The sequence below is a fragment of the Lonchura striata genome, chromosome Z, assembly GCF_046129695.1.
Source record: "Lonchura striata isolate bLonStr1 chromosome Z, bLonStr1.mat, whole genome shotgun sequence".
Taxonomy (NCBI): Eukaryota; Metazoa; Chordata; class Aves; order Passeriformes; family Estrildidae; genus Lonchura; species Lonchura striata.
Genome location: NC_134642.1, coordinates 19,269,431 through 19,282,453, shown reverse-complemented (window position 1 = coordinate 19,282,453; position 13,023 = coordinate 19,269,431). Strand labels below are relative to the sequence as shown.

General features: G+C 35.2%; 1 protein-coding gene and 1 long non-coding RNA gene across 36 annotated transcripts in view; one reads left to right on the top strand and one right to left on the bottom strand.

Moving 5' to 3' along the window:
* PTPRD (protein tyrosine phosphatase receptor type D) overlaps positions 1-13,023 on the top strand; it is a 1,155,761-nt gene that overhangs the window by 231,497 nt on the left and 911,241 nt on the right. For 34 of the 35 annotated variants that reach the window (XM_077790475.1, XM_031507373.2, XM_031507363.2 and 31 more), the window contains one exon: positions 9,718-9,790. The exons of the other annotated variant lie outside the window; for it this stretch is intronic. The gene's annotated coding sequence lies outside the window, so the exon portion shown is untranslated. The remainder of the gene's footprint in view (positions 1-9,717; positions 9,791-13,023) is intronic. 35 annotated transcript variants of the gene reach the window in all.
* LOC144248374 (uncharacterized) overlaps positions 1,201-13,023 on the bottom strand; it is a 53,569-nt gene continuing 41,746 nt past the window's right edge. Inside the window, exons 2-3 of the long non-coding RNA XR_013341714.1 lie at positions 12,937-12,984; positions 1,201-1,273 (exon numbers count right to left, since the gene is read on the bottom strand). This is a non-coding gene — a long non-coding RNA (uncharacterized LOC144248374). The remainder of the gene's footprint in view (positions 1,274-12,936; positions 12,985-13,023) is intronic.

The window sequence follows — 13,023 nt, the reverse complement described above, 5'->3', positions numbered from 1 at the left end:
AGAATCTGAAGCTGTTCTGCCTTTTACTGTAACAGATTTCCTTGGATTTCCTTGCAGTGGACCTGTCATTCATAGTCATTCTTCTTACTTGGCACATTTGTAGTGTAATTGGTATTGGACAGGATATACACAGCCTCCCTAAAGATCAGTCTTGCTCAGGCATTATTTTCTATCCACAGAAGATCATAAGGTCTTCCTATTCAAGGGATACTGTCAAATAGGATATTTAAAAGTAATCCAATTAAGTTAAGTGTATGCTGCGGCTTCCTATAAATAATTAACTGATTTTATTTTAAATCTGTCTATAAAAAAGTGTTACAGTGACTCTTTTCTTCTGCTGAAAAAAAAAACAAACCACGAACTACTGAGACAGCAACTGCCTACAGATTATTCAACTATGCATAGATTTGATCATGCAAATAATCTCTCTTTTCTGGAGCTTCTTGTTTAACTATATCTTAATACATGAATAAGCTACTCTAGGATTCAGATGTAGCTGATTACAACTATACTATGCTTGTACATGAAAAGCATGTTCAAAAATACATATGTGGTCCAAGGATTATATATAAAATTCTTCCACTGCCATCCGCTTCCTTGTTATTTGATATTTAAAGAACTTGTAAGTAAAGCTAAAGATATTTTGCTTACTTTAAAACAATGAAACTGTAATCCATATTTCAACATAATACTACAAAACATTTAATTTTGCTTTAACATTTAATTTAACATTTAATCAAAAAACAATTTTTGATTTTGCCTTAAAAATGTGTTGCATTTTTTAACCAAATACTATGAAAGGATTTCCATTAAAAAAAATATATATAAAACTAAATAGCTTTTTTTTTCTTTTCTTTTTTCCTTTTTTCTTTTTACTTCCCTTCCCTTCCCTTCCCTTCCCTTCCCTTCCCTTCCCTTCCCTTCCCTTCCCTTCCCTTCCCTTCCCTTCCCTTCCCTTCCCTTCCCTTCCCTTCCCTTCCCTTCCCTTCCCTTCCCTTCCCTTCCCTTCCCTTCCCTTCCCTTCCCTTCCCTTCCCTTCCCTTCCCTTCCCTTCCCTTCCCTTCCCTTCCCTTCCCTTCCCTTCCCTTCCCTTCCCTTCCCTTCCCTTCCCTTCCCTTCCCTTCCCTTCCCTTCCCTTTCTTTTTTCTTTCCATAAAGCAAATTGTTCTTTTCTTGCCACGTAGATTCAGATCACCTTGGAGGACTCTTGGCCCTTTTCCTTTTAACCGTGATTTTCGCTGATTTGTGGTGTAAGATCACTTATATCAACTGTCTGTAGAAAGAGTTAGAGAGACAGGGTACAATTGTGAGATTATGTGAGAATTGAGGAATGGGTAAAATAACACTTTAGCTTTTGTTTGCCAACCTGTCTTGGTAACTTTGGCTTCACACAGACAGTACTGGACCACACAACCACTTAAAGATCTTGAAATAAAGTTCTCAGTTTTCAAACACTCATCAAGAATTTTTGCAGTGGGGAATTCTATTCATATATTTAGATTTTTGAAAAGTGCACTCTATAACTCTAGTACATTTAATAAATAATTTTTTTTTCCTACAAAACATAACTTTTTGATATGTACTAATGTGAAATTTTCCATAGTATGTCAGATATTTTATTCAGACAATAGAAAAAGACAGAAGAAAAACCCTCAAAAACCAGAGTTAAAACCAACAATAACAAAAAGTAGAATCACCACAGAAAAGTGAAATATTTCCTGCAGTTTTATTCCACTATATATTTTATAACTTCTTCTTGGTGTATGACCAGAAGAAATAATGGCAGAATTTCCAGGGATTTTTTTGTATTTTCCTTACACCCACCATTAATTTTTATCTTTTTGTGAATTCATTTCACAAATACCTGCTTTGCAGATTTTGGATGAACTATAAGTTGCCCCATTAGTAGCAGATTTTCCTTATTACTTTACAGGCATAGCTGAAGAATTTCTGTGTGATAATATGCCATTTTTATAAATGCTAAATGCTGTTGAGTACTATTTGTATTCATTAGACATGAAAAAGAAACAAAATGACAGAGGAAGTTTTAAACAAAAGTCATTATAAACAAAAAGAGACACAAAACAAAAATATTTTTAAATGGATAAAAAATTAAGGGTAGTAACAGAAGGAAATTTTAAAATTAATCTATTTACAGAATTCCTAATTATGCCAAGAAGATTGGTGAGTTTCATAAAAGAATAACTTTTAGCTATATTTGAATAGAGCATTGTCTCTACCGCAGTTTCTCAAGGCACAAGTTACCTCATAAGAAATAGTTATTTTAGCTGTGATGTCTTCTATGCCTAGAAAGTTTGCTGACTAGGCAATATATTAATCTTTACTCTTTGTAAAAAAAAAAAAGATAATTTATTTGATAGTGCTTGAATAACAGAACAATTAAGAGACAAGTTAATGTCAATGCTCCTAGATCATTATGCAATAACTTTCCAGATTAAAAAAAAAAACCCAACCAAAAAAAAAAAAAACCAAAAACAAAAAAAAAACAACAACCAAAAAAAAACCAAACAAACAAACAAACAAACAAAAAAAAATAAAAAACAACCTCTCAGATAAATTTCTTACTGCAGAAGCAAGACCATGATTAAACTTTTAATATATTGGAAAATTCAAACTATATTCAAAGGGTCTAGGAAGTTTAATTTTTGGCAAGGAGGAAATACTCGTTCCACATCTACAAAAGAACAGCACTTTTAAGTTATTTTTCTTCTATTGGGTGGGATCTGGAACGAGGCCAGGAGCAGGGGCCTATGACAAAGTCACACAAGCCAGGGCCATGGGTCTGGCTCTCAGTGCCCACAGGATGGAGATTCCCGCTCCCGAGGCTGAGCCCAGCCCGGAGCGGGGCCGGGATCGCTGCGGGTGGGAAGCACAGCAGGGAATGAGGGAAGGGCACTTGGGTGAGTCTCCAAGGATTTAATCCCAAAGCGGGGCAGAGCAAGTGGCAAATCTGAACCCGAAGGGGCTGCTTTGAAAGGGTAGAGGGAACACGGGAGGACACAGCCTGGGACCAACAGGAGGCATCAGGGGAGGGGTGCAGGGTAAGGGCTCCCAGTAGAAGCCAACACGGGGAGGGAGCAAACCTCACAACCCAATCCTGCTTCGAGGAAGGGATGAGAGACAGGGAACACTCCAGAACCAAAGGAGTGTGCTACCTTTGACAGACGGGGTGAGACAAGGGAACAAGGCAGGCATACAGAGACTGACAAGTGGATTGACATGCATTTTGGTGGGGAAAACTGGTAAACAACTCAGGACTCAATCATTAGGGAAGCCAAATGGGGTACATAGAATGAACCATTACAAACTTATAATAAGAAATATTAAAACATACTACAGAAGAACAAACTGCAAAGTAACAGACTAACACAGGGCCAGGTTATGGAATTAGTGTGAACCACAGGGACAAGCGGAGGCCCTGGAGGCAGAAGGGAGGTGGAGAGATGTGGGTCAGCCCAGAGTTTCGCAGTGGCAGGGACCGGGAGGAAAGCTGAGCCATGACAGCTGAGCTGCAGCTGTGGGCACAGCCCCAGGCTCTTGGGCAGGCGCCTCTGCACCCTGAGGGCAATTTCAGCAGAAGGCACATCCTGGGACAAGGCCTCATAGCTCTGATGTGGCTTCCAGCCCTGCTCTGAGTCCTGACCCATGGCTCCCAGCTAAGTGGGCTGCAGGGCAGTCTCCGCACAGCTGTGGTGCCTCTCCCCATGGCTTGACCCTAGGATGCGGCCCCCATACACAGGGAGCGGCCTGGGAAGGGGAGAGCACCCTGGAGGTAATTGTCAAACTTTCGTCAAATGTAAGGTAAAACAACACCAGTGCTATTCTAATAGGTGAAAAAGTGTTAAACACATCTTCCCTTTATCTCTCTGCAGGGTCCTGTTTGCTAGAGCTTAAATCTCCTCTAAATAGCAGCCTAAAACCCTCTATTTTCCTTCCTACTACATTCCACTGGGGCAATGCCATGTTTCTTGATATTATTCTTCATCGTGCTACCTCTTAATAGCAATGAGAATACTACTGAGAATGACTTTACAGGAGAAGAAACACTGATTTATTTGGCTGTAAAATCATTCCTGGAAGACTGCCTGCTTGTGCTGTTAAGAGGGAGACTGTGTTTCAGTCTGTGAAAACAAGGTTAGGCAAGTGAAAGGTCTTAATAGGCCCCTTTTAGCTCCATCATCTACTATTGTCTTTTTGGACTAAATACACAGGTGACATTGAATGGTCAGGATTAATCATGATTGAGGGATCAGGAAAATATTCAGAAAATATTCAAGGGCAAAATATTTTTTATTCTCATAATACACATCAGATACAAAATTCTTAATCAACTATTTTTGTTATCCTTCATGTGCATGTAAACTGCTACTTCTAGAAGTGAAAAACATTCTGGCTTTTTTAGACTAATATTTGTTTCTCCTGGTTCATCTAGTCTTTTTGAATGACTTTGTAGTTTTGTTCTCTGAGGAAACTAATTGAACTAAATTAGGTACCAGATTTTCTGAATATTGAAAATCCTGATTTTAATATCATTCTTCACACTTCCATGTTTTAATTTGAGAGGTGTATATTTTTCCTCCTCTTTCATGCTGTAGAGCCAAAGATAGATCTCTTGATGTTCTTTCTTGATTGAAAGCAAATGGCTAGATAAGAAATATTTTACTCTAAACTTTATTTGAGAAATACATAATTTTCACACTTAATATTTGTAAGGATGACAGTAAACAGGGTGTACTCACATAGCCTGAGAGTGACTGTCAGATGTTGTTGATGACAGTTATTGTATTAGCAAGGGAAAAATTGCTCTTAGAAAGAAAACAATTTTTGACAATATAATCATTATGTCAAAACCAAAAAATCCTAAATATAAATAACTTTCAATTCTATGGGGGAAAATAAATTACTATGAAAGGCGAATTTAAGGTATATTACCAATGTTTTATGCAGTCTTTCATCCTTCCAAACATTTTTAGTAAAATTATAGAAGCATGGAGTCTGCTCTCTGACACTAATTCTAAATCAGACTAAGTACCTCCAGCCTGTAGAAGATTCAACTTCTAGCTCACCTCTCCTGCTTATAATGAACCTGATATTCTATTTTTTCAGTGCTTCAATCCTTAAAGATTTTCTACACACTTTTTATAATCTAAATCTGAACTTATCTTGTGTTACAGATAGTGTTGTGTTGTTGCAAGTTCCCAGCATCTAAATGATGTTACTCAGAACTAGGAGGCTATCCCAGCATGACAGTTGTTTGCATCAAATTAGTTATAAGTCATGTACTTAATTCCTTATCGTCTCTCAATTTTTTTATTTTTTTAGATTTGGGTTTAGGTATTTCTTTTCTTTCTAGAGCACAAAATTGACTTCTTGCTTGTGAGACAATATAGGACATAATTTTTTATTCTGTGCCATATCCATATATACGACAACTGTTTCCCTCAAAAAAAAAAAAAAAAAAAAAAAAAAAGGCTTGACTACTATGTCATTTGTCCTGACTGGATTTTCAGCTGTTAAAGAGCTTTGTCTGTCCTTTTCTGTGACCTTCAAGTGCCTGAGAGAGGTTTTTTCTTTTGAAAAATCCAAAAAAAACTACAATCTAGTTACCCCAAAAAGTACCAATTCATATGCTTCTGTCCCTTTCCCTGTCCAGGTTAACATCTATCAGACTGCCATCAAAAAGGTAAACTTGCAGAATTTTTTTTTTTTTTTTCCTAAATAACAGTGCTGAGCTCTTTAGACTCATGGACTCTGTCAAGGGAGTAACAGTGGACCGGGCAGAAAAGCATAAAGCAGTGGAAGATACTGTATCTGTTCCATGTTAGCTGCTAGTTTTTCTTGCCTAAGGTATGGAATACAATGGATGTCCATTCTCATTATTTCAATACTAGAGGGATTAAAAAGAAGACTAAAGGATAACCATAAGAGAATTAACCTTAATTAGGTAAAATTTAAATGAGTTACCTTCATTCCCATAGGTTCACATGCTTTGATGGTATTCTTCAATGAACTTATTTTTATGGCATGTCATGACATAGCAGAAGACTGCCAACTCAATTTACCAGTGAGGAACCTGAGAGAGGCCTGGCTATGGTCATACACAGAGTCGAACAGCAATGTCTGCCCCAAAAGTCCGCTAACAGCACAGACCACATCTTCTCTCTCAAGAGATTTTAGCGTTGTGTGACACAGACTTAGAAACAAAGTTTGGAAACCGTAACATCTGCTTTCTTATATTTTATATGTAAATACAGGGAATAAAGATTTTGGAGACACAAAAGATTTTTTAGGGGAAGGAGTATTTTTGCAAAAAATAACTGCCATTTTATGAATTATTTTATTTTGAAACAGGGATAAGCTTTTTGATCCTTTGGGGCTGTATAGCAACTATATTCTGTTGATATTTTTAGCAATGTAACCCACTATCCTCTTCATTTTTTTCTATCTTTTAAATAAACAGTTTTAAATAAACTATCTTTTCTGTCTTTGAGATGTAATCATCTATGACTTAAGCTCAAAGCTATGCTGATACACTGATATTTTTGATACTGAGATAAAAACTGAATGAGGCCTAACTGTAAAACTAGCAAAAGAAATTGAGTAAGACTAGAAAAGAACCATGGAATGGTGGGTAGAGAAAAACCATGCAGGGGAAGATGGAGGTGAAAGGTATGCATGCCTCCAAATATCGGAAAAAGATAGTCTTGCTCAACTTCCGTCCCTCTACTACAACTCTGAAGATCCTCAGAGTTCTGAAGATCCTCAGAGTACAACTCTGAGTTCTTCCTCTTTCTTTTAATGTACACAGAATGTGTTTTTTATTCTTTAAGAAAATGATCATAAATTATTCCATACAAATTGTGCTTAACAATTTAGAATATTAAGAATATATTTAGGAAATATATATTTAGGCAATATTTTTATGTTTTGTGGTTGGAATTTCTGGGGGTTTTTGAGCACAAGTCGATGAAAACTAGTACTATTAATAGAAAGGGAAAGTACTGAATGTGAAAATGGTCTTTAAGTGAACATAACGGGTTCATAATTTTCAAGTGATGAAAGTCCATATAATTGGACCACACAAATGTAATACAGGTAACTAAAATACATAGTATAGAGTAACAAAGGGAAGTGATAAAAGAATGAAAGAATCTTATATATTCATTCAATTTTGTGAAGAAGGAACAATGAATAGTGCACCAGTTTTCAGGACATATTTTATGAGTTCATATTATTTAATCAGCATTCTTACAATGTGATGATTAGTTAACAAACTGAAGTAAAAAAAACCCAGATGCTTTTATAGACATAAAGAAAATACTAACTGATGTATAGTATCAGCCTAATAAATCTCTGCCATAAACACAGCAATGTTAAAATGTAACAAAATATGTATCCAAGCTGGTAATTTGAACCATGTCATTAAGCCTTCAGCACTGACAGCATTATTATTTGTGTATTTCTATTCACTCTGCTTCCAGTCTGACTGTGGAAAAAAAAGCAGATATTGAAATGCTTCTGACATAAAAATGATTGACTGAGTACATTGTCATATACAACCATGTTTCACCACATTTGAAATCCCTGCAAGATCATATTAAATAAATGCTCCAAACATATGTTCCCCTTGTATTTTTGTACTACTTAACATTTGCTTATAACAAAAGTTTTCCACCTGCCTATTTTCAATTATCTTCATGTTGCATATGCAGTGAATTAAAAACAAAACCGCTGAAACTGTTACTGTATTTTGATAAAAATAGAATAGTTTCAAGGAAGAGAGTTTTTAGGGTGAAACATTCTTGATCATTGGTGGTCAATTATTGCTATTTACTTTTATCCTCTCCTAAATAATTTAGGAATATTGTGATTTCTGAATGACATGACTGAGATATATAAAACAAGGAAGGTGGTTATCAATCCCAGACTGTCAAGTGAGTGGATAAAACACAAACTCATGAGTGCTGTGTATAAAATATTACAGTATCACAGTGTTAAAGGCTGGATCTGGGTCCCCCTCCCTGCTCAAGCAGAGCTACTGAAAGCAGATTACCCAAGACCAGTATTTCCAGATTACCCAAGACCAGATTTTCAGTATTTCCGAGATGAATATTCCACAGTCATTTCTAGGCAAACTGCTTCAGTATTTAGTTACAGTTAAAAAAGCTGATATTCATACAACTCTTTCTGTGTTTCCTTTTTCTCATTGCTTTTTGTCCTGTCATTGGGCACCAAAGAAAACACCTCAGTTGCATCTTTGCCTCTTCCCTTCATTTGTATATGTATTGATGAGTTTTCCTTTCAGCCTTCTTCTCTCCAGACTGAGCAGTTTGACCTCTCCCAGCCTTATTCCAAAGCAAAGATCACAGAATCATAGACTCAGTGAATGGTTATGACTAGAAGGCACGATAGAGATCTACATTCAGATCCCCTGCCTGGGTCTCCTTCTACTAGACCAGTTATACACAGTGCTATCCAGCGTGGCCTTAAACTCTTTCACAGATGGGGAGTCCGCAACCTCTTTGGACAGCATATTCCTTCTTCATATCTAACCTAAATGTACATTCCTTCAACATAAGGCCATTAGGATTGGCCTATTTCTACATGCCATTGTCAAAAGTCCATTTCCAGCCCTCTTGAAAGCCTCCTTCATCTACTACAAGGTGCTACAAATTCTCCCCAAAGTGTTTTTTTTTTCTTTGGACTGAGCTACCCCAATTGTCCTAGCTACCCCAATTCTGTCCCCAGTTCTCTTAATGGAAGAGGTTATCCATTCCTGTGGTCAGCCCAGTGTCTCTCTTCAGGACTTGTTCCAACAGGTCCCATATCTTTCTTTTCTGGTTGCCCCAGCCTCAGATGCAGCACTCCAAGTGGGGTCTCACAAGAGCAGAGTAGAGGGAGACAATCACATCCACTGATCTGCTGGGAACACCACTTTTGATGTTGCCCAGGATGAAGTTGGCTTTGTGAGCTGCAAGTGCACATTATTGGGTTGTGTTTTCCTTCTTATCAACCAACACCCCTAAATTCTTCTCTTCACAACCTATTCTCCACCCAATCTGTACTTATGCTTGGGTTTCCCCAGTCAGGATGCAGGACCTTGCATTTGGCTCACCTCTTAAGCTTGACTGCTAGCAAGAAAAAGCTAAATGCATGCATTGAATGGATACCCATATGGTAGAGGTTGTCACAGGTTTGTGAAAAGATAACTTTGTATTGAAAAGACTACAGTTCTGTTTCCAAATGGCTAAGGTAATTTACCAAATGACATACTGTTACTGCAAGTACTGCAGGTTTTAGTAATATGTTTGGAGTATTTATAGAGCTAATAACATAAGTTCAGTTATGAAACAATATTTTTGCACAAAACACAACATTGAGAAAGGGTTGGTCTAGCACAGTGGCAAAGAAAGAAAGTGTTTATGACTAAGACAATGTGTTTGAAACACAATTGTTTCATAACCACTTCAATCAAGTACAGATAATTTCAATATAATTGTGTATAAATATGATTTATATTGTTTCACATCACAGTTATTATATAAATTCCTCTTTCTTTTGCTGCTTTTCAATGATTACTGTTTGCAGAATTTATTTATCATCAGTGTATTTATTTTTTTTGTTTCTTGAACCCTTCAGAATTTATTGGTGTTGCTGTAGAAAAGCAAATAAAACATCTTTGATTTTCTGTTTCAGGGAAATCTTGAAGAGTCTTACACTTTTAATCCTCCAGTCGTTAACTGTGCTATGAGGATATTCTGGTGAGGTGGTAAGTTGGTGTAGATCTATTACTTTGATCAGCTGAATTGTCATTTCAGATTTAACTTCTATAACAACATCCTTAAATGTTTATCTGACAAACTTCTCTTCCAGGCTCTCTTGGCAAATTTCCAGAACTATAAATATGTGATTGATATGTAAGAAGTCTGAGTCACAGAGGAATCAGATTATTTACGTATTTACAGATTAACTGTATATCATATAAACAGAGCAGTTGATTCCTACAATGCTCAATTCCTATTTTCCAGAAACTGTAGGTTTCCACACATCTGAAAAAACTGTAATTTTTGTTTGTTAATTTCCAAAATCTGGAAAATTTTTGTAATTAGTTTAGTAGAGCACAAGTAACACAGGAATGCTAGATATTGTCTGATTTCCAAATTTCAGTAATCGATTATTAAACTACTTGTCAGACTCCTCCCAGAATATTCCATATCCACACCCATATGAGTATTAGAAAACTGTAAAGGCTTTTTCTGACTGCAAAGAAGGCTTGTAGATTTAAGAAGTCACTGCAACCTGTCAATGTTCCTGTTCTAGTAAATTACATCATAGCTTCTGTTATCTTACAGATTCTGTTGATAGTAACACTCTATTAACTCTATATAATTATAATACTTTCTAACTGGGAATTTTAATCTGAAAGAGGATTCTTTTTAATTTTTCTATTTAAATACTGACTAGAGACAACAGACAAAATGGTTACTTATTTCTAGGTGTTAAAAAAGTTTTGAATAATGAAGAGCCTAATGATTGTGAGTCATATTTTAGACAATTGTGTCTCATATCTCTCAGCCTTAATATACTATGCTCATTCTTTTTCTTTCAGTCAAAGTTTGTGCTACTGTTGGAGCTTGAGTGCTGGAAAAAGAATCTTCATCTTTCAATGAAACACCATGTGTGTTTTGCTAAGCTAGATACAATGTACAAGAATAGTTTTACAACTCTGGTTATATATATTTGGTATATGAAAATAATGATTCACTGATGCAGCATAGATTTTAATTCTCTGCTCTCTTGTTGTTGATATATGGAGAATTTACAAAGTAAAAAAGAAAAGTTATTTCTGATTTTAATATATGAAGTTCACCCATAGTCTGTTACTTTTAAACCAGCAGATATTTGTTCTTATCAGTCCTCTGAGTGCCTTTTTCTTCATGATATCATTGAAGTATAATATCACCAACCTCACTGTTATCTAAAAGAAGTGACGTCACACAAGCAGTGTCTGTTTATTGGAGTGAATACCAACAATGAAATTCCAGTTTGATACTAAGTTTCCTTTTCAAGGATTTATTTTTCCTTGCCTTTGAAAATGTGCTATTACAGTGTGATTACAGTGTGATCTGAAATATGCTGTTTGGTCATCCTTTTATCTCATTTTATTAGCTAAAATATGAATTACTTTTATTGTTAGTAATAAAATTATCCCCTTGTGTTGGTGTGTCCTACAGTAAAAATACAAATAGTTCAAATGTAACAATGTATTTTACCCAAATTAATAAACACATTCTTAGAACAAATTCACATTCTTAAAGTAAAATCTAATAAATACAAATCTAATTTATTTCTGCAGTCTCTTGCACCAGTATGTAGGTTTTTTTTTAAATAAATGTGAACTATTTATTAATATTTATATTTCACAGTTAAGGAATTCTTGATTGTCTGTGGCTAGATTCCCACTTCTTCAAGACTGTAAGTCTGGAATAAATAAAATTTCCTAAAATCATGTCACTTTATCAAATGTAAGACATTTCCTTGAAGGAATTAATAGCAATGGAAAAAGTGGGAAATTAAAAATGGAGAAAAAAACCCTCACAAATTTACAGCAAAGTTTCAGTGGTTTAGTATTTATGTTAGTTTAAGAATTCTGTATTTGTGGCATAAATATAAAATAATATACAATTTTTTAGCTTCCATTCATTTTCATTTCAGATGTTATGGAAAAAAAGTAAATCCAAATTGTGCAAACTATCTCTTACAGAAAGTATTAGCAAAACTTCATAAGCATAGAAAAGGCTGCTGAAAATTGTATATAGGTTGCTTCTTCTATGTATTGATTTATCTTAAACAGAAATTCAGTGATTTGTTTTCCTCTGCTTGGTAAGCACACTTCCAGCCTTGAAAATGTCAACATAATATTCCCCTTAAGGGTGAAATTTTGGTAATACAGAAATACAGACCATGTCCCTCAGACTTAATTGTGTCTCAGATTCCATATTTATACTTGGATGAACAGAGATATGTCTGTTACACTTTTATGATAATTAAGTTACATGCAAGAGGAGACAATACATCTTCATAATATAGAAAAAAATTTGTTGTAATTGATTAAAAAGATGAAAACTCTAGGTACAGGCATATAAGTTGTGGGCTATTACTGTTTTTTGATCAGGGACTTAAAGGAGGTAGTTGTTATTTTTTAAGCCTTTCATGATGGAATTCTTATTAGTAATAATAATATATGTGTATTAAAATTCTTAACACTGACTATCATTTCAATAGTTTGGCAAGCTAGAATAAATATATTCAAGCTTTAACCTCTAGCCCATATTACTGAAGCCAATTTAGATTTGTTCACTTTCAACATACTTTTAGTTTGATAACTATTCGGCTAGCGGAAATGTGATGATAGAATGAGTTCAAATACTGAGGATAAAGAATTACCTTACAAAAAAATTGTGCATTTTGACAATAGTTCACATCTCACAATCACAACAGAAAGGTCAAAGATGAGACATCTATGCAGAGTCATCTGCTCCTTAAGTCAATAATCAGTTTTGAGTCTTTTGGATAAAGATGGATGAGGGGTCCTGGAAAAACGCGAACACTCCCACACTCAGGCTATACTGTAGCTATGGCTAAAAAATTCTGGTTCATTTAATAACTTACCATCAGCACAAAATTCATGTAACCAACCTGAAAATTATGAAAAAAGAACCTCCTTTTTTCGATAAAAATCTATATTGTTCATAAATATATTTTCACTGAAACTGATAATAACATAAGGCAAGGTGTCATTTCCAATGAAGGAATAGTGATTAAGAAAGCAACCTAATAGAATTGCAAAAAAAAATCAATACAGCACAGATACATTACCAATAAAAATATTTTTGTCCATAAAATTTTATGTACCTCAAGTAATTTAGTTCTTCCAGAGTTCTCCCATTGTGTGGATGGAAACTGGAATAAACAAAACCTTCATGAACTAGTCAGGCTTCT